The sequence below is a fragment of the Camelus ferus genome, chromosome 17 (assembly GCF_009834535.1).
Source record: "Camelus ferus isolate YT-003-E chromosome 17, BCGSAC_Cfer_1.0, whole genome shotgun sequence".
Taxonomy (NCBI): domain Eukaryota; kingdom Metazoa; phylum Chordata; class Mammalia; order Artiodactyla; family Camelidae; genus Camelus; species Camelus ferus.
This window is the reverse complement of record NC_045712.1, coordinates 40,656,531-40,679,045: the sequence shown is the minus strand read 5'-3', so window position 1 is coordinate 40,679,045 and position 22,515 is coordinate 40,656,531. Positions and strand designations below refer to the sequence as shown.

Here is a 22,515-nt window from a genome sequence, read left to right as displayed (position 1 = left end):
TTTATTAACCTTTTCAAAGAACTAGGCGTGTCAGAGGCAGAGCTGCTGGAGTCCAGTGCCCAGCATCCCTGGTGCAAGTTGCAGAGGGTGGATCAAGTGTGGGTATCAGCGGTTTCTTAGCCAGAACAGCTCCCGTGGTGTGGCCTGGTGTTGTTCCAGCACAACATCCTGCAGTTCTATCTCTGTAGCCATTCTGGAGATTCCATAAATTCATTTCCTGCTGAAAACTCTCTGGATTGAATATTTTTGGGCAACTAAGAAGGTCTATGGACAGATCTGTTTTGTTTTTGATTTTTCCAATTCTGTGTGTGTCAAATGATCCCTCATCTTCATTATTTGATTATGACTGAAGTCTAGAGTGTTTTCATGGGCATTTGGCCATTTATACATCTGCATCTGAAGCGCCCACTCCTATCTCTTGTCCACTTTTCTATCATAACAGCTTTTTCTTACTGATCTGAAACACACACTTGTAGACGTGCACACACACACACACACACACACACACACACACACACACACAACTGTTCTGGCTAATAACCCCTTTTGTATTATATATATTGCAAATATTTCTTCTGCTTATAACTTTTATCATCTAACTTTGTTTACAGTATTTTTTATTGTTGTTTCAGAAGCCTTTCGTTTTTATGAGACAAAATTTCTCAATTTTCCACTGCTATAGCTCTTAGGAGTCTGCTTCTTGCTTATGAAGGCCTTTGCTGTAAAATGTACCCTCTTAATCCTCTGTGAGTCTATTTCTGTGCATGGTGTGCTGTCAAGAGTATAATACTGTTTCTCTCTAACACCTTTTATTGAATGGTCCCATCTTTTCTCCACTTTTCAGCAAATCCTAGTACAGAAAGATTCAAATAATGAGTGTATGCCACACACTGGAAGTCCCCGACTCTTCCGAAAATACACGCCATATGTAAAGACTGAATGTCTTCGTATGTAACTAACATTGTGTAATTATCTCTTCTTCTATTTCCCACCGTATTCCAGAAGGGATCGTGTACAAGGGGTGCCATCTTTCCAGCATTAGAAGTGGCCTGTGGGATATACTCACTGGGCTCGGTTTGCATCAGCTCCGTCTCCTGCCTGAGCTCTTGCGTGTCAGGCATTCTCAGCCGTCCTGCCCTGGTGGGACTTTAACTGGTCAGGCTCTCACTGCAGGAGCTTTCTGCCTGGGTGCCCAGTGTGTTCAGTATGTGCATGGAGCAGTCACGGAAAAAGCCGAAAATGTGTCCTTGGCTGGCGTTCGCTGAAGCAAGGAGGGGGAGGGGGAGGGGTCGGTAATTGCCTTCTCATTTTACCACATGGAGTTTTAAGAGGAAAAAAAAAAAAAAGCTCAGAGCATGTTACACGGATCTGGGAGGCAGAAAAGAGACAGCGCCGTATAAGGCAGAGCCCCTCCTGGCCCAGGGAAAAGAGCAGCCCAGGAATGCTTTCCTGCCCGGGGCCAGCTGCACCTGCCATATTTGGGGTGGGTCTCCTCCAGGCACTGCCGCTGCGGGATTCACCCAGGGAACTCCTGGGAATTTCCACCCACTTCCTCTCCTCCAAATGGCAGCAAGTGGCTTTTCACTGTGACGGCATTTGTGTTTGCATCTGGGTTTTGGATAAATTGTCAACTTACCCAGGCTTCTTAGAGAACCCAGGACAATCGGTGTCCTTTTAAGAATGCAAATGGAATGTCTTATATGTGCTGTTTGTGTGTGTGTGTTTGCTATTTTTTTGTTTTTGTTCTTGTTAATCATATTTTTTAAAAAATTATCATTTGAATGTTTGAGGGCAGTGACTTTGGTACTTAATTGCAGGCATATAAAAAGGGGAGAAACAGTCATGCAGATAAATGCATGTAATAGATGAGGCCGGCAGTTCCTTGCTGAGATTGTGCCCTGTGGGGCTCAAAGGAGGAGGTGGGGAACATCATCAAACTCACGCTGGGAGGAGGGGGTCCGGGCAAGTCAGGAGGGCGTCTCGGAGGAGGTGATCTGGTGGTGGTTCTTACTTCCCTGTCTCTGCCGGGGTGGATGCTCACCCTCCGTTTCCTGCCTTAGCAAAGCCTCTCCGGTTAAATAACACCCTTTGTTGGAAGGCTGCACTCTTACCTGCACTCTGCCGAGGCCCTCTGGGACACCTGAACTGGCCTCTAGAGTGCCCTACTCTCCAAGCCTCCAAGACAAAGAGTGAGGGGGCTGGAGAGCTGTGGTCAGGAGATGAGGGGGAACACCCCCGACCCCTCACTTGGAGGCCCTTTTGGCAACAGTGGAGGGAGTGTAGGCTGTGAGGCAGACGCTGACCAGGAGCTTGACAGGAGGGTCAGTAGTGTGGGTGGAAGGGAGGGGCCCAGGAGACATACTCTGTAACCGCACTGGGGAGGGGCTCTGCATCAGAGATCACTCAATGGGTTGATTGCAAAACTGATAACAGTAAATAAACTAGCAGTCCAAACACTGCCAGAAACTCTGTAAGTGCCCACAGCACCCCCATGCAGTTTGCATCATCCTTCCCATTTCACAGAGGGTGCAACTGGGGTGCCGGGCAGCCCAAGGACTAGTCAGTTTTGAAGGCAAACCCACATCTTCTCTCCACAAGTTGCTCCCACTCTACCGTGTGGAGAGACAGGGTTACAGTTCGGACCACCATGCTCAGCCTTCCTGTGTCTCCACGTCACCTGCCTTCCACGGCTTGGCCAGCATTAACTTCCCAGGTTTCCCCCAGGGATGGTTCACCAGGGAGGCAGAGAGGAGGCCGTGTCCCCACCCCCAGCCTCTGCAGGAGACCCATCAGAGTCGGGGTGGGGATCCCCCTCCCCAGAAATTCTAAACTACCCTCCAGGTCACTGGAATCACTGATTCAGTTAAACCAGTGGATACAGGCCACATCACATAATTTCTGCCCACATACCTGCTGTTTCCACTCCCAGGGACGATTTTGGATTAACATTTGATACTCCCCCCTGCAAGCCTTTATTTCTTGGTTCTATTTTAATGTGGGCATTTGTCAAAGGACTACACTTTCCATCTTTGAACACGTACATCCAGGGCCAATGCAGAGGTCCAGATAGTGGGATGAGAGGAGTTGAGGGCACCTGGGAACAGAGAGAGGAATTTAAATACTTACAGATGTGTCAGTGTCAGGAGATGGAGAGGGGCTGGGGGCTGGGGTCTGCCACAATGACAAGAGCACAGGAAGCCCACCCCCCCAACAGATGATCCTCATGTCCCAGCCACGTTCCCTCAGTCCGCCCTGGAGGGAGGGTTCCTGCAGCCAGTCAGTGGCCGCACTGCTGAAGGCTTCCTGTGCCCCTCAGCCCGAGGGCATTGCCTGTCCACAGACACATGCTGAGTCCACAGACAGATCAGACCAGAAGCGCTGGGGAATAAAAAATACTTCAGAAAGTCTGTCAGCCCATGAGGGATGGAAGCTGGGTTTCCTTCCCTTTGGGGAAAAATTCTGAGGTATGTTCTGCCCTGGTTCTCAGAGGGCCCACGGGATTGCGTCCCACTCACCCGCAGAGATGACACGCTCCTTAACACCCTCTGAACTGTCCTCTTTCCTTCCCTGTCTCACCTCCCTCTCCCTCACGCCTGCGTCTTGGGACCACCTCCCACATTGGCCACCTGCTCCCAGGCTTTTATCTCGAGGTCTGTTCTGGGGAGACACAACAAAAGACAAACAGCTGTGTCGACATTTTCAGTCCAAGCCCTTTCTCGGGTTTCCCTCCCACACACCAGGTGCCTCTAGGACACCCCTCACACCCCCAGCAGGCTCCTCATCCTGCAGCAGGAACCGCTTCTCCTCCCTCCTTTGCTGAGTCAGCTAATGGCAGGGAGGGTCTTTTTTTCAGGTTACTACCTCCCCCTGACCTCAGGGATTCATCCAAGTGACCCAGTGGGGATGAAATGGAAGCCAGAATCCGACCTTTAGCTCACCTACTGGGGGAGAAAACCTGTCCTTTCCAGCCCCAAGCAATGCTGGTTGCCTTTTGTGAGGGTGAAGGCAGATCCCGCTAAGACCGGAGGCGAGGCTGATGCTGTGCGGCGCCCTGCCCCCGACCCCGTTGTCCGTGGGTCTCGCCCCTCCGAGGGCACCAGCCACTCACCACTGCACCTCTCCTCCTCTGGGCTTTCCCAGCAATCTCAGACGGCCGTGTTCCCCGAGTGCCAGCGAATTAGCGCTCCCCATGGCACCCTCCACCAAAGGCTGGTGGGAGTTGTTACCGTGCCCCTCGAGCAGGGTGGCCCTAAAGTACGTGCTCTCCGTGGTTTCCAGAGTTCATAGTGGGCTCCAACACCTGGTGGCAGCATCCAGCAGGGGCTGGCTTGGCACTACACCGTTTTCTGTCTTCCCTTCACTGTCTCCCTTCCACACACCCCCATTTGTACTTCTTGCATTTCCCAAATGACATGCACTTCCCCTCCTCGGGGTCTCCTTTGGAAGAACCCGTATTAAAAGGTGACAACTCCAATGACAGAGAGAAAATAACAGAAGGGGGGAAAACCCTATTTTTCATCATCATCTGAACTCTAGGTCAAGCAGCGCCTGAGGCAGTATGTTGCTTTTTATTTTTTCGCTTAAACAGATCTGATTTTGCATGTGTGTCAGTTGCAACACCGAGTCCAATAGATATATCTAAAGTCCTGCAGCAGCCACCAAATATCCCAGATCCTTCACAAGGCAATCCCTGCCTTGGGTTCCCAGCGTTCCCTCCCCAGCCTCCCCCATCTCCAGCCACAGACCAGACTGGGCTCCTTGCCGGTTGCTGAAATCCTTCCTGCCCTTTTGGAAACTCAAGCCGTCCCAGCCACCCTGGCACACCATCCCCTTCCCCGTTCGACTAAACACCACCCATCTTGCAGGACTCTGTTCTGAAACCTCCTCTGCTCCCTCCTGCCAGACCAATGCCTCCTCCTTTTTCTGGTAGGATGTTATTCCTCCTTCATGGTCTTTACCATGTTCCCTGCATGTTTGTAATACGAAGAAAAACAATTGTCTAAGTCTAATTGTCTTAGACCGGGGCTCTGACCGGCTGCTTTTGTTTCTTGGTCTCGATACTGGCGACTCACATGCGTTCAGTTTGTGAAAACGTATCACACCATGTGCTTCTAACGTGTATACTCTCTGCATGCTTGTTGTATGAGTTTATTTAAAGATAAAATACCAACCACAGTCTAAAGTCCTCCGGGCAAAGAGAAAGTCCTTTTTTCCCCTGAGGACTGTGATACATTTCGTCGTACAACTTTGGGGATGGGAGATGGGTGAGTGGTTCACCCTAAAAGAGGGAGGAAAGCGCTGGTGCTTCCTGGCGTGGAGAAGGGGTGGTGCGGAGAAGAGACAGGAGACGGTGGGGAGCTGGGAAGAGGCAGGAGATGGGAGATGTTCCCGCAGTGCCACCAGCACTCGGTGACTCTCAGCTTCCAGTGTGTCATCTAAGCTCAGAAAATGCAGGAGTGGAGCTGTTTCTGGACTACACAGTGAGACTTTGTTAGCCTGCCTGGTTTAGGAGCTGGCAGTGAAGAGCCCCAAGAGAGGGGTGAACTCTAGAATTAGCATTTCTGTCACTGGGAGGGCGTCATACTGTGTGGGGCCAAGAAATTGGGTGTTGAAGCAAGTTGATTTCCTACCATGGGGGCATGGGCATGATAGAGTTATCTCTGTATGTCCTTTCTCCTTTAGTGGTCTGTTAATTTCTTGTGGTTGAAGGCAGCAATTGGATGTATAGATAAGTTGATGGATAATTGGATGGATGGATGGATGATGGACAGATGGATAGATATGTTATCCTTGTGGCTGCCCTCTTTCCTCAGCTCTAAGCATAAAGAAGGTGCTCAGTAAATTTCTTTTTGCGTGAATTATGGAAAATTGAAAAAAACGAGAGATTTGGGATTTCTTGGATAACCAAGAACTCTCCCACTGTAGGAGCAGCCTAAACGTGTATGAAGAACACACACTGTGTATGTAGCTGAAGAGCTGGGTTAAAGTCTCCGTTCCACCACTTCCTGCTATTGTGCAACTTTGGCCCAGTCACAGCCTCTTTGAACTTCGGTTTCTTCCCCTACAGTGTAGGTGCACGAGGAAAGAAGTACTTTTATCGACTGGAAAGCGCTTTTTCAGATTTCCATTGGGAGGGTTTTCAGGACCTACATTCTAAGATGACGTAACTCACCTGAACGGTGTAAATTCTCTGTCCCCCAGATACCTCTCCCACCGGTCTCTTGGCTCTGGCACGGCTGTTTAAGAGTCACCAAAAGTGCAGAAATGCAAATGGTCATTGATTTCAATTCACACAGAGGTGTAAGTGACTCATGACAAACATTCATTCAGAAAGAGCAAGTGTTCTTTGGTGGGAAGACACTGGGAATTTCAGCGGGCTGGGTAGAGGACACGAGAGGAGGGACTGGGGGCTTTCAGTGGCTTTGTTTCCAACCCAACAAGAAAAGGCACTCACAGCTCCTTTGTTGTCTCGTCACTGTTGTGCGCCGTTGTCATCGGTGTTCCTATCTTGTTGGAGTGGGCAGATGTTACACGAACTTTGGAAAGGAATAAACCAGGTGTGGAGCGTGTCCTCTCAGGAGCAACACCTGCAGGAGGGGCACCTGGGCTCCCTCTGCCAAGCACCTCGTAGTGGGGGGTGATGTTTGCCAGATGCACCCTCTCAGCGTCCCTGAAGGGCCCTACCCAGGAGCGGGCCATTGCAGTCAGCCTGTAGGTCAGGCCTTCCAGCTTGGCTATGACTGACAACACCCCAGCAGTTTTATCCAAATGCAGACTCTGGTTTGGCAGGGATGGGGTGGGGCCTGAGATGTGGCCTTTCTGACAAGCTCCCGGGATGCCACTGGTGCTGCTGGGCCTTGGCCCACACTTTGCTGACAAGGCTACAGATCCTTGTTAAATTAACAAGTGAATAAACGAATGGGTAGTAAATTAGCTTCACAGATCTCCATTCTGTACACCATCAGCCCCAGGCTCTTCCCTCTCTGCCCCTCCCAGGAAATTGCAGCCTGTTTCTTAGGCAGCTGTTGGACAGGAAGCCGGAGTCTGTCTTCAGCCATGCAGCCCCATCTCTGCATTTGAGCAGCAGCTGCCTTCCCCTCCTCCCCATTCCCCCCGGCCCAGGCCCCGGCCCTGTAACTCCACCAGGTAGCATTTGATGTGAAGATGAAAGGACCAGCGCACCTGGGTGTCTGCCCCACTCCTCCAGCTCCACTTCCTCAACATCAATCACTCCAACCCTCTCACTGATCCAGATTAAAAGCTGGGCTACCCAGCTCTTGCTGCAACAAATTCTGGTTCACAGCTGACCCCCAAGGCCTGCTCTGCCACCCCGAGAAAAGGTGGTGGGGCCAGCCAAGTGGTCACTGCCCTCACTCAACTTCTGGGGACCAACTCAGTGTCTAGTTGACGTCATTCTCTTCCTCACACCCCCAGTGCTGCAATGGAAGTGTCTGGGAATGGGAGGGAGAGGACCCTGTGCATGGTCAGGGTGTACCCCGCAGCACACTGCCTGCCGGGCGGTCGGCCTCAGAGCAGCCAGCTGGCACTGGTTCTGCTCCCGTCCCTGGTGATGGGACACGCTGCGTGCCGAGTAGTGTCAGGCATCAACTAAGAGCTCAGCTGCCTGTTTTCATGGCTTCTCGCTGCACGAGAGCCTCCATCAGAAAGAACTGCTGAGGACAGAAACGCCTCCTCATCTCCACCCTTGGCCGGATTTTCATCTTTGGAGTGCCTTCTGATGCCTCCCTCTGGGCATGGGGGCTGCTCTCTTTCTGGAGGACTTTGGTTCCGTCTGAATACAACATCCGTCTGATGACCCTTGAGGATGTTTGGAAGTCCGCAGTTCAGCTCATATTTGTGGAGCACCTCCCAAATCCCAAGGACCGCCATACCGCAGAGGACACAGTGGTCAACAAAACAGAGGCTCCTGCCCTTCCCGGAGAACACATTCTGCTGGGCGAGGAGAGAAAGCAAACAAGTCAATAAATAATTAAGATACGTTCAGATAGTGAGAAAGCTGATGGAAAGACAATTAAGCCCGGTGATGCACCACAAGGGCTTTAGGGGGTCAGGGAACACCTGTGTGAAGAGGTGACATTGGAATTGGTACCTGAATGGTGAGGAGCCAGCCAAGTTGACACCTGGGTGCTAAACAGAGCATGTCACCAACACAAAGTCCCAAAGGAGGGAAGAACTTTGAGTACTCCAGGAAGAGAGGTGGGCAGCAAGGTTGGAGCATGGGAGTGAGGGAGGAGGTGGGTGTGAAAAGCCAGGGACAGAGCATGCGGGACCTTGTAGTTTCCTCCAGTGGAGCGACAATCCCTAGGTTGGGGGTAGTCATGATGCGACCTACATGTTAAACACACACTGGCTGCAATATGCGGAAGGAATGGGCAGTGGGGCACAGAGATCAATCAAAAGGTCATTCACTGGAGAGGTGATGGTGGCTTGGACTAAGGGAAGTGACTGCGTTTGGAAATCTGGGCAAAGAACCTCACTGAAACCTCCACTGGGTGGCAGCTTTACCACCCCCACCCACTGCAGACTCCTGGAAAGACGCCTTAGTGCAGGAAGTTATCAGCCCTAGACCCACACTCCCTAGGAGCTGGAAGCTCTGCCCAGCGTCCTGACACCATGAGACTGTCCCCCACCATCTGAGTGCAGAAGAATCCAAGCTCTGGCCACAATCCCCCTTTTTCCTGACATCTGCTACTCAAATCAGGAACAACCAGTCAATAAGCATCAAGATGCTTAATATTTGTCTCAACCTTAAACTGCCTTCAGGTTTGTTACTGACTGTCGATCTGCTATTTTCTACAGTGTGTTCAGTCCTGTCTTCCCAGTTCTGGACCCTCAGGGTGGAGTTTCCAATTGGAGAGCTGCCTGACTGTCTTTCTTCCTTTATTGTGCCATGTGACCGAAACTGGTGTTTGCTGACGGCACATCATCCCTGTCCCTGCCCTTCGTGACCGCTGGGCTCAGCAATGCCACTGTCGTTTACAGAGACCAGACCCCATTCCCGGTTTCCCTGGTGAAGCAGTCATTGTGAATAGTTGGAAAGTAGGAAGGGAGAGCTGACCTGTGGCCATCTGTGTGACTAAGTTCCCTGGTAGCTCTTTTCCTGCTACTTCAGGATAAGGTCTGAAGGACTAGGGAGGTAAGAAAAACTATAAAGCAGAACTGTCCCACCCACACAAGGGGGGATGGAAGTATTTGAAACTGTGGGAGCCTTATCTGAATCACTTGAACGTTGATAAAGGAATTAGTGGGGAAGATGGAATTTCCTGGAGTTCTTGACAGTTTTCCTCTGTTTCATAGACTCTTAGTTCTGGAAGGAATGAACAAGCCTGATTCTCTCATTTCAATGAAGAAGACACAGGAGCCCAGGGGGAGAGAGGGCTTTTCACAAAGTAAAACAAACTGGTGTCTGTCTCAGCCTAGTTGACTCCCCAAAGCAGAGCCTGGGTTCTGGGCTTGCATGGCAGCTGCATGATCTGGGAAATGAGCCTGGGGAACAGGGAAGGAGAGAAGAAGAGAAAGCCAGCTTCTGTCCCCAGCGGTCAAGGGGTTCCCCGGGGGATGCTGACTCCCCCATACTCCTGGCCATGGGTATCAGAGTGGCTGAGCAGCTGCCTCAGGCTGACCCAGAGCAGGCAGGAGAGATGGAGGGTGCCCCTCCAGGTGGCGAGGTGCCTCATTGCCTTTCCATGACCCCTGACCAAGGGGGAGGCTGTGGCCACTGGACATGTGCATAGGGTGAAAGGCACGTTAGAATATGGGATTCAAATGCACAAGTAGGAATATTTGTTGTGAAATACTGCCTTTCAGATATGACTGCCAGAATTCCAGATCACGGAAAGATAAAGTGCATATTTAACAATACACAGGAAAATCGAAATGGACGGTATCAGCCGTGACTCGCTCAGCATCTCAGCTGTGTGTCTGCTCACTTGTTGGTTAACACTTCAGATACCAGGATAGAGCAATCCTTTCTCATTCCTTTTGTTGATCACTCAGAGTAGGGGGCTGTTAGCCCAAGTTGAGTTATGACAGAGTCCAAGGTATCCTCCAGCTTCCTCAGCTCATAGCATGAGGGACTCCCTCTCCCCTGTCTCCTCAGAAAAATCTAAATGACGATGTGACTTGGAAGTCACATGTCCCTCCCTCAAAAGTCCACATCATTATCATGATTTCGTGATGTTCTTAAGCACTCGAAATTCATCATCTTCAATTCACAAATGTGTCATAGGAGTATCTGTAAGCTTTGAAGTAATGAATAGTGTCTTTATTTCACATCTAATGGAGCCTTCATTTTTGTCAACCAGAGGACACAGTTGACCTCATCCACCATTCTTGTTTTTCACTTGTCTCAAGACCTAAAATAACAACAAACAGCTTTAAGCCGTTCCATCTTTTACCAGCATCAACCGTGAGAAGGTTTCTCTCTGTTGCTGAACTAAACCCTTTGACCTGGTTCTGCCTCTTGGGGCTACACAGAAAAACTCCAGGCCTCTTCCCCATGGTCACCATTTTCATGTCTGAAGACAATTGCCCCATTCTCTGCTATCCTACAGACTTACCTTCTTCGGACACAACCACCTACTAAGGGACAGCTTCTCCTTGAAAGTCAATGCTAGGATTGTTTCAAAGAAATAGAAAGTTTAATGGAGGTGATCTTAAATATATTCTACCATAAATACGAATTCTGAGAGGACCTTCCTACACCTTTATTCAGCCTCCCTACTCCAGTGCAAATGGAGACTTGGGATGTCATTATGGTGACATTGTGTGATAAGGTGTTTGAGCAGCTGGTTTATGGTTTGTGGTCCTTGACGGTACAGTTTTGAATACAGTTAATCCTAAAATGTTATTAAAAACATCAGATTAGCCTCTGGGACAGCACAAGGTGACCTGGTCAGTTGTAACAGCACTGACTCCTGAATGCAAAAAAAGAAGGCTTACTGCTGCAGCCATGCCAGGGGTCCATATCAAACTCTTCTCTTTCTTTTAGGAGGTGTCAGATTTACTTGTTTATTTATTGACCTCAGCCTTGCCCAATTACAAGAAAAGATTTTGCAGCAACTTATATATACATGATTTCAAATAATGTCAGTGAGAAGGGGGGACAAAGGGAAAAAGCAGAAGTACCAGCAGGGGGTCAGTGCACACAGTGAGAGTCAAAAGGCCTTGTGCAATTCACAGCCTGTATGCAAAGTGCACAAATTTGGATCCAGACAACTTGAGGTCAGAGGAAAGAGAATCATATCCATTCAGGAATGTGACAGGCATTCCTAAGGGGGAAGAAAAGCCACAGGATGAAAAACAAAACTACTTAGTGCTTATATATGCATATTGTTTAACTATATACTGTTTATTTAAAGTGTGGAGATACAAAGGCAGCTGTGGGAATGATAACTGCAAAATTAAAGAGGATAGTAACCTCTAGGAGAGAGAGAGTGACAATCAGGGATGTTCTCATGGAGACTTCTACTGTGTTAAGGATATCTCACTTCTTATGTTGGATTATGGATATGTGGAAGTTTATTATGTTATTCTTTGTACTTTTCTATGAGTCTGAAATAATTCACAGTGTGTATTTCATTCTGACTGTTATGGAGGCGAGGATGGAGATAGTAAGATCACCAAGGAGGTTGTTGAAGTTGTCCAGGGGAGACGTTAAGGTACATGGGACTAAAATGAAGACAGAGTTGTTAAGAAGGAAGTAGACAGATTAGAGATATGAATCTGAGGTAAAGCCAACAAGACCTGCCAATGAATTGCATGTGGGGTATGAGGGGAAAAAAAAGAATTGAGATTAACCAAGTTCTTGGCATCATAAACTGCATGGAGGGTGGTGACATGTAGTACTCTGGGGACAATTTAGAGGAGATGGTTGGGGCTAGGATAGTTGGGGGAGGGTGTGGTAACCAGCACTTGTCTTTATTTTGGGGGGGGGGGTGTAATTAGGTTGGTTCGTTTGTCTGTCTGTTTTAATGGAGCTACTGGGGATTGAAACCAGGACCTCACGCATGGTAAGCATGCACTCTTGCTTTGCCAGTGAGCTATACCCTCCCCCTAAGTAGCTGCCTTTGGACATGTGAAGTTTGAGATGTCTAATAGGCAAGTGTGTGGAGGTGTTAAGCAGATGGTTGACTATATGAGTCTAAAACTCAGAGAAGAGATCAGGTATGCTGATTAAAATTTGAATGTCATTCACACATACGTTTTATTTACATACATGAGGCTGGAGAGGACCACCAATAGAAGGAGAAGAATTAGAGAAAGAACCTTGGTCACTCCACCATTAGAAATCTGGAAAGAAGCAGCAGCCAGTAAGGCGACTGAGAAAGCATGGGCTGTAGGTAGAAAGAAAACAAGAGGAGCATCTTATCTCAGAATCAGAAGGAGTAGTGTTTCAAACAAGAAGGGAGCAGTGGGTTGGACCAAATGCCACTGAGAGGTTGAATGAGGACGGAAAATTGACCTTCAGCTTTGGCGAGATGTAGGTCAAAGGCAACCTTAGTTAAAGCCCCGCCGGTGTAGACTGATAAGACTGAAATGTGGCTGGAGTGACTAAGGTGAAAATGGAAGGCAAGAAATTTGAAAGATTTGTTTATACCCAATTATTGCAATGAGTTTAGCTGTGAACGGAGGACTGGGAAAGCTCAAGGGACATGCCTGATCAAGAAGATTTTGTTTAAGGTGGGAGATATTAGCATACACACACACACACACACACACACACACACACACACACACACACACACACACACACACTCTTAGTTGAAAGGGAGAAAGTGTCAATGCAGGACAGAAAGGATGTAGTTGCAGGATGCAAATCCTTGAGTTCAGAGGGGATGGGATACGGGTGAAAGGCACGGCTGAGGCAGGAGAGGACAGAAGTCTTCCATGACAACAGTGAGGTACAAACACAGACAACATGGCAGACAAAAGGTGGAAAGATAAGGTCACTCACGGCTAATTAAATTGTTTTTCTCTGTGAAGTTGGAATTGAGGTCCTACCTGAGATTGAGTTGAGGGGCTATTGGGGGCTTGAGGAAAGAAGGGAAGCAGTGAAACAGTTGGTGAGGCTGGGAAAGTACGTGTATTGTAGAAGAGTAGTAGGAGTGTCTGGAAGGGTTGAGTGCCCATATGAGATCTAAGGCCATACATTTGAAGTGATGTAATGCGATTTTCTCCAGTAATACTAAGCTTCTTGGGCACAAACACACAGTAAGCAGAAAAGTGGGTTTAACCAGGTTATTTTTCCAGCAGTAATTATGAAGGGAAAGAGGGAGGGACCCAGAGTGTTTACAAGGGAATGATTATGTCGTGCTGTCCGTGTAACCTCAAGTGAGTAGGGTGGGAATTAGGCAGTGAAGGATGGTGACAAAAGATGAAGTCCAAGATTTAGGGGTCTCAATAAAGTCAGATGTTTTCTGCCATGAGAGAACCAGAGGAATGAGACAGAAAGAAAGGTGATGATGATCTGATAGTTGGATATTTAAAACGGAGAATTTGGTCATGATTCATTTATTATGGATGAGAAACTCTAGAAAGTGACCATGTGAGTTGGATGGCTCAGGTGCAGTGAAGAAAGAATGGTGACAAAGAAACCAACAAAACTTACAGCTGTCTAAAAGGGCATTGATGAGTTAACAAAAAGAATAGAAATAAAAATTAAAGATAAGCTGCTAAATGATCTCAACATGGGACATTGCTGCTGTGGGGTGGGGGATGGCAGAGAAACTAGGGAAATAAAAAAATATGCCAAAGTTATGTTCTTATTTGGAGAAAGGACATAAACATTTATTAACATTAAATTTCTAATCAAGGAAAAAATATAGAAGATACAATGTTAATGACAAAAAAAAGAGACATGAATGTAAGTAAAGAGGAGATTTTTTATAAATTAAAAGAGACATATAGAAAACATAATTACCAGCAATGTGAACATTTGAATGTAATGGATGATATCCTGGGGGAAAAAAGTGAAATAGGATAAATTCCTAGAAATATACAATCTTCCAAAACTGAATCAGGAAGAAATAGATTATTTGAACAGACCATCACTACTAGTGACATTGAATCAGTAATAAAAAAACTCTCCAAAAAACAAAAGTCCAGGACAGACAGCTTCACAGGAAAATTCTACCAAACATATGAAGAAAAGTTAATACCTGTCCTCGAACTATTCCAAAAATTGAAGAGGAGGGAACACTCCTAAATTCATTCTACAAGGCCACCATTACCCTAATACCAAGACCAGACAAAAGACAATACAGAAAAAAAATGTACAGGCCAAAATCTCTTATAAATGCAAAACCCAACAAAATATTAGCAAACCGAATTCAGCAATATATAAAAAGGGTCATATACCATGATCAAGTAGGATTTATTCCAGGCTGGTTCAACATTTGCAAATCAGTGGGGTAGACCACATTAACAAAAGGATAAAGATGGCATGATCATCTCAATAGATTCAGAAAATGCATTTGACAAAATCCAACATCCATTCACAATAAAAACTATCATCAAAGTTGGTATAAAGGGATCATACCTCAACATAATAAAGGCCATTTTTGACAAATAGATGAATAGATGAAGATGTGGGATATATATACAATGGAATACTACTCAGCCATAAAGAAGAATAAAATTTTGCCATTTGCAACAATATGGATAGACCTAGAGGGTATTATGCTTAGTGAAATAAATCAGAGAAAATACAAATACTGTGTTATCACTTATAGAATCTACAAAATAAAATAAATGTCTACAGCAAAACAGAAACAGATTCACAGATATGGAGAACAAACTATTGGTTACCAGTGGGAAGAGAAGTAGGGAATTAAGGGGTCCAAACTACTATGTATAAAATAAATAAGCTACAAGGATGTATTGTTCAGTGCAAGGAATATAGCCAATATTTTATAATAAGTTTAAATGGATTATAATCTATAAAAATATTGACTCACTATGTTGTACACCTGAAACTAACATAGTACTGTAAGTTAACTACACTTTAATTTACAAAATGAGAAAAAATTAAAAATTAGTTATAATATAAAAAATAATAATGGAGTAGATAATAGAGCATAGATAGCCAGATGATGGAATACTATGCAGCCTTTGAAAATGTATTTGACCTATATGTACTAACACAAAATGATCTCTGAAACAGACTAGTCAGTGATAAAGTCAAATTAGAAAATCAAATTAGAAAATAATTACTATACATAAAATAGATAAATGACAAAGACCTACTCTATAGCACAGGGAACTATATTCAATTTCCTGTAATGAGCTGTAATGGAAAATAATCTGAAAAAAAAAATGTGTATGTATACATATAATTCGAATCACTTTGCTGTACACCTGAAACTGACATTGTAAATTGACTACACTTCAATAAAAAAATAAGAATTAAAAAAATTGTGTTTAGTGTAATCCTGTAGCAATAAAAAGTAGACCTGTGAATATATGTCCATTTTTATATGAATGTGAATACACTGGGGGGGGGGGAGTGCTGACAGCATGCTAACAGTGGCTGCTTTTGCAAGGGTGGCAAATGCTCTGTGCAGTGAAGGGGGAATGTTGCTATCATATGACTGTTTTATATGGAGAACATATTCAGGAGGTGGAGGGGGAGGAGGTGGAGGTAGGGAATTAAGGGGTCCAGACTACTATGTATAAAATAAATAAGCTACAGAGATGTATTGTTCAATGCAAGGAATGTAGCCAATATGTATAATAACTGTAAATGGATTATAATCTATAAAAATATTGCTTGGTATTCAGGTATTGCTTGTGTCGTAAAAACAGTAACTGGACAAATAAAAGGAAGCATTCGGGTGGCGAACAGAGACTTCTCGCCAGGCAGCCTTAAAGACCCCTTTCCCATCTAAAATCCTGTGATTCACCCCTGTCAGGGAGCCTTCCAGACCAGACCGTTACTAAGCAAAGAGCTGTTTACATTTAACTTTCTAGCCTCTGGCTGGGCCAGAGCAAATTGCTACTTTTCATGTGGTGCCCTTCAGAGCCAGAAGGCACTGGCAACTCTAAGTAGGGTCTCTACAAAGACACTTTTCCCTCTCCATCGTTGTTCCAAGTGGCCCCCACACTCCACAAGTTAAGCACCCCTGTGGTAAGTCTCGGCAGCTGTCTTGTGAAATGTGAAGTTTCTTTCTGACTGAAAAACAAAACCCTGTCTTTGTGTTTCCTAGGATGGGCCTGAAGGAGCTGCCACATCTGCACCAAAAGGAAAGAAGGTAGGTTTGGGGCTGCCTGTTGGTTCGACTCAGGTCTGAATTTGCTGGTGACACCAGCCCACCACCCTGTCCTCTGGCTGGGTGACCAGGTAACCAGAGACCTGGCACTGTTCCTGGTGGTTTTGTGCATTCGTTTACCACTTCCAGGTCTGCTGAGCTGTAGCGCGAAGGTTTGGAGCAAGAATACTACTTGCCCACTTTTGCTGCAAAGCAAACTATCCCAGAACCTAGTGGCTTGGAACGAGAGCCATTGACTTAGCTCACAATGGTGATGGCCATTCATCCAGGCTCGGCCCGGATGGGTGGTGATTCTGGCCTCAGCTGGATTCCCTCCTGAGCCTGCCGGCCGTTCCAGTCATTCAGGTAGTTCTGCTCTGCGGGATGGGCTCGCTGTCAGCTTGGCGACCAGGGTGGTTTCCCCCTCCAGCCGGCTAGCCTGGGCGCGTTCACCTGGTGGTGGCACCTGCACAAGAACGTTAAGAGGCCATTTCCAGGCATTAAATTCTCTAGCAAAGAGAAAGGAGAAGCCCCACCCTGTAATTTACCTTCTTGCTCAATGTCTCAAGACCAGTCTGTGGTTTTCAGAGGTTATCCCACATTCCATGGATTCCTGCATTTTCCCTCCTCAGAATCATCCAGTCTAGCTCCTCTCTCTTTTTAAATTTGTTGCCAAAGAAGAAACTCACCCCTGAGAAGGAAAGGATCTTGTCCAAAGCGACATGGGTCTCGTAAGGGTCCTGCAGGTCTCCCTCATGCAGATTCCCAACAACACAGTACACAGACTTTGGATTCCACACTCACTTCGTTAGGATGGCTAACAGGTGTGTTAAACATGTGCTAAGTGTTAGTCAGGACGTGGAGAAAAGAGAACCCTCCTACACTGCTGGTGGGATGTAAACTGGTGCAGCCACTGTGGAAAACAGTATGGAGGGTCTTCAAAAATTAGAAATAGAACTACCATATGATCTGGCAGTCCCACTTCTAAGAAGTGTTTATCCAAAGGAATTGAAATCAGGATCTCAAAGAAATGCCTGCATCAAAAGAGCCAAGATAAGGAAACCTAAACGTCCATTGACAAATAAATGGATAAAGAAAATGTGGTCTATTCATACGATAGAATATTATTCTGCCTTAAAAAAAGAAGGAAACCGTGCCATTTGCAATGACATAGATGGACCTGGAGAACTTTGTGAAGTAAGCCAGATGCAGAAAGACAAGTATTGGCTAATCTCACTTACAGGTGGAATCTAAAATAGTCAAATTCATAGAACCACAGAGTAGAGTGACGATTATCTGGGGCTGAGGGTGGGGGAAATGAGATTTTAGGGTAGGGGCACAGGGTGTCAATTATGCAAGACGAATGTGTTCTGGAGATCTAATGTATAGCGTGGTGATCGTAGGTAGGTAACAATCCTGTACCTTAAACTTGAATTTTGCTGGGAGTAGATCTAAGTGTTCTCATCTCACATGCGCGCACGCGCGCGCGCACACACACACACACACACACACACACACACACACACACAGCTATGTATGGTGATGGATATGTTAATTGGGTTAATTGTGGTGATTATTTCACAATGCACACATGAAATTATGTTGTACACCATACATATATGTAATTTTTTACAACATTAAGAAAAGGTTCGGAGGTGAAAGAGAACTTAGCTGGTTCCCAGGGGGCACCAGGCTCAGTGCGACGAGGGCTCTCTCAGTGATGACAGAAGGAAGAAAAACAGCCCCGAGAGGAGCCTGGCGTAAATGATCAATGTGATTTGGTGGCTGGTCAGATGTAAGGTGAAGAGAAAGGAAGGCGTCAGAAACCTCAATGACGTTTTCACTTGGGCCCCAGGTCAGGTGACGGGGTCACAGGCCGGGTTAAGGAATGCAAGCAGAGGAGCAGGTGTTGGGACGGGTTTGGACGGAGACAGGAAATGTTGAGGTCCCATCGCACACTGAGTCTTGCCTTGGTCGTTTGTTCCCGGGCAGAGGGGAGAAAAACCTGGGCTGAGGAGAGGAATTTTCAGTTAAGCTTCAGCAGAGAATGTTGGAGAGAGGCCCTGAAAGAGGAAAGAAAGAGCGAGAACCAAGCCTTCGGGAGCACACTCAGCAGGGCCAGAGGAAATTCGAGCTGGAAAGGAGAGTCACAGGAAGGAGTGGCCATCAGTGTTAGCTGATGATGAGAAACTGGGACAATAAGGCCTGAAAGCCGCCACTGGATCAGCCTCCTGGAGGTCACGGGTGATGTCAGTGGGAGCCGTCCCAGTCAGATGGGGCCCGATTCCAATGAGAGCCATGAGCGAGGTCAGGATGTGGAGACAGCTGGTAGAGATGCCGCTTTAGAAACGTGTGTGAACGTAGTGAAAGAAAGTCGTGGCATTGGGTGGAGGGGACCACAGCATCTAAGAAGGGCTGTGCTTCAAACAAAGGAAACTCAGTTGTGCTTAAATGCCATCTGGAAAGGGGGGTGATAATTCACTACCCTCATAGGACTCTGATAAGGATTAATCTTGGACATGGTTTTACAGTGATTAACAGAGTGCCTGGAACAGAGTAATTGTCCAATGAATAGTCACTATAATAATGTTATCGGTGATGGCAACAATAATAGTAGAATGCAAAACACCAGGGGAGGCAGGTTGAAGACACGACACAGAGAAGGAACCACTGATGGCACAGGAGGCAGGAAGAGAGGGGATGAAGAATGCAGGTGAATGGAAGAATTTTGAGTAAAAATGGTGATTCATTTATTCCACAACATGCATCAAGCACCTGCTATGTGTGTCAGGCATGTCACCAAGTATTGGGAATATAAAAAAGGACAAGAACACTTTCCTCAAGGAGCTCCCAGCCTAGAAGGGGAGGTGAACAGAGACTCAGCCACTATGGTGTGATGTGATGGAGTTAAAATCAGGGCTGAGTGGAAACCCACAGGAGGGAACCCGAACCTAGTTTTGGCCAGCAGGGGTGGGGAGGACCCAAGGAAGACTTCCTGGAAGAAGTGATGTCTGGCCTTAGACGGAATTTCCCTAGACAGGAGACGGTAGGGCAGTGAAAGGGGGAGAAGGAGGGGGCAGGGTGGTGTTTACAGCAGCAGGGGCCGGAATGGAGGAATCCATGCTAGGGGACTGTTCCCTTCTGTGCTGTGAAGGTTCGTCCAAGGTTTTGAGAACGGGTTTGGAACAGCTGCAGTGGAAGGGCAGAGGAACTGGGGCCGTATAGAGATGCTGAGTGGCACTTAGGGCACGGTTGGGAGGACAGTGTGGTTGCCCCCCGGCAGCACTCATAAACTTGATAAAGACTCTCTCCTTGACCATACGTTAGTCAGGCTCCTCTAAGCTCTCTTCTCCACAAGCCTGGAGCTTGGCCTCCATCCTTGCTAAATCTGCATAGCCCAGTTTTAGCAAGAAGCCTGCTAAGCCCATTTAGAGAGAATCCCTCCCCACTTGCTATCTGATCATCCTTGATGTCTGATCACATTCCTCAGTCCCCACCACCCCCCTGGTGATACCTGATCACCCCAGCCTGCCTCCAGCAAGAATTCTGTTAGGTCCATTCAGCCAGAAGTCCAAGTTTCCATTCACTGACCCTCTCACCCTGATCCTCAGCCGTAACTCCCTGCATGTTCTTACTCTGCTCAGAACTGAGTCCAGTTTTCTACCAGGGCCTTTGTCTCCCCCTTGGAACAGTTCCCAAGTGAGATCTGTCTTCCCTGCTCTCCCCGCAGTCTGGCTCTGGTTCTCTTTAACAGGCATGGAGACGGTGGACAAGGTTTGGAGAGTGGTGCTACTGGCCGAGGGCTGAAGAGAGCGTGCTATGAGACCCTCTGAGATGAGAGAAGACTAGGGGGGACATGTGGAAAGGGAAGCAGGTAGAGTCAGAGAGTGGATGTGGTGGGAATTGGGGATTAGAAAGCCTGGATGGACGAGAGGCTGAGCTCAGAGAGGGAGATACAGAGCGGCCAGCAGCTCCAGGTTGACAAAATCCAGCAAGTGCCAAAAGCGTGGAAAAGTGGAGGGGAAGGACATGAGAGATGAGAAGCTCAAAGAGCTATGAGGTGTTACGATGATCACCCAGGAGGGCCCAGCGGCGGTGGGAAATGCTGCTGCCTCCCTCACCCTGAGGAACATGGAGGTGGGACCCGGGTTGGGCCAGGAGAGCTGTGAGGCTGTCAGCGTAGGCTTGACCTGCTCAAGGGCACAGGAGAGCCACTCTGGGTTTACCCTTCTCTCCCATGGTCCCTGTAAGTACTTGGGAGACCTTGTGCCCTGGCTTTTTTGATTTAAAAAATACAGTCTATGAGTGTGAAGACTGACCGATTTTCAGCCATCTGCCAGTTGCATTCTGATGTTCACCCTGGGGCTGTATGTACTCTTGTTGCCACGTGGGCAAGGCCAGCAAGTACAAATTCACCACTTGATTAAGACACCATGATTTGCTTTTAAATGTTATTATTTGGTGACTTAAACCCTTTTGATCTAGGAGTTTTCAGTCAAGCTCATCAACTAGACAAGTAAAGCCAATTATACAATGGTACATGAAATGATGCAATAGGAGTCTGTGGACACACATTGGAGGGGCCCTTGGCCTGTCTTGCAGGGGTCAAGAAGGGCCTTTGGTGCCCAGATGTCTGCCTGCCTCTTTTTCCTCCGGCCCTGTCAGAAGTACACATGAGACATCAACCATTTACATTAACCATGTAAAAGTCAAACAGAGGTAGAGCCTAAAAGAGAAGCCATTTTCTACTATGTTCCTGGGAGCAGTAGAGACGGAGAAAGTATACAAGCCTTGATTTGGACTCATCAAGGAAACTTTTCATCGAAGGCTTGAAAGGCACATCCCAGACTTCCTATCAGCATCAGATTTTGCGAGGAGACGGAGCAGCGGCCACATGAAAGAGGAAGACTGTATTGGCAGAAGCCCCGAAGAAGCTGCTCCTCCTACCTCAAAAGAAGGAGCCCCAGGCACCACCTCTCTTCAGCTTGGGCCCACTTGGCTCCTCAGTCTGCTGGCCCCATGTTCCCAAAGCCACAAAGTCCCTGATAAGTCAAACGTTGGCAAGCTGTACTTCCTTGGAATAAGCCAACACGTAGAAGAGAAAAACAGCTGCGGGCCCAAGCAGACAGCGGCCTCCTTGGTGGACGGGCCCCATTGTACTTGTGGAGGTGTGGACTGAGGGCTCCCCGGAGGAAGGGGCGACCTCCCTGGGAAAGCACAGGGGCCTGTAGGAGAGGTGCCCGGGATTGGGAAGAACCTGAGGCTAGGATTTAGACAGGTAATTTTTAGAAAAAAAAAATGTCTTGGAGTATAGTTCCTTTACAGTGTTGTATTGGTTTCAGGGGTACAGCCAAGTGATTTAGTTTTACATATATATGTATATATTTATATTCCTTTTTCAGATTTTTTTCTTATTATACATTACTTTAAGATATTGATTATAGTTCCCTGGGCTCTACAGTAGGTCCTTGTTTATCTCTTTTACGTATAGTAGTGTGTATTTGTTAATCCAAAACTCCTAATTTATCCCTCCCTCGCCTTTCCATTTGGTAACCATAAGTTTGTTTTCCATGTCTGTGAGTCTGTTTCTGTTTTGGAAACAAGTTTATTTGTCTCACTTTTTCAGATTCCACGTGTAAGTGATATTGTATGATATTTGTCTTTCTCTGTCTCACTTCATTTAGTATGATCATCTCTAGGTCCATCCATGTTGCTGCACATGGCATTATTTCATATATATATATATGCATACACACATCCCCCCCACATCTTCTTTATCCACATCTGTCAATGGACATTTAAGTTACTTCCATGTCTTGATTGTTGTAAATAGTGCTGCTGTGAATTTTGGGGTGCGTGTGTCTTTTTGAATTAGCATCTTCATCTTTTCCAGATATAAGCCCAGGAGCGAGATTGCTGGAACACAGATGCAGCTGATTTATTAAGGATATGCTCACAGGTAAGATTGGGAGGGAGGGAGGGAAGCGGGGCAGAGAAGGGGAGGAAATTGAGCAAGAGTGTGATTTCAGGCGAAGGTCCTCCGCGGGTGGCTTCAGCCTGATCCTACAGGGAAGCTCTGGGGTGTGCGTTACCACTCACTGCGGACCGGACCGCCCCCCTACTCCCCCCCACCACCAAGCCTGAGAACTGGGCTCCCTTCTCCAGCTGGGCATTGATCGTCTGCTTCCCTTGGCGGTGTAAACTCCCTGGCACCCCCAGCCCTTCATAGGCACGTGGCTGCAGGAGC

At 47.1% G+C, this 22,515-nt stretch overlaps 1 long non-coding RNA gene across 1 annotated transcript in view; it reads left to right on the top strand.

Moving 5' to 3' along the window:
* LOC116657255 overlaps positions 1-22,515 on the top strand; it is a 67,042-nt gene that overhangs the window by 14,558 nt on the left and 29,969 nt on the right. Inside the window, exons 3-4 of the long non-coding RNA XR_004312331.1 lie at positions 16,227-16,271; positions 22,162-22,227. This is a non-coding gene — a long non-coding RNA (uncharacterized LOC116657255). The remainder of the gene's footprint in view (positions 1-16,226; positions 16,272-22,161; positions 22,228-22,515) is intronic.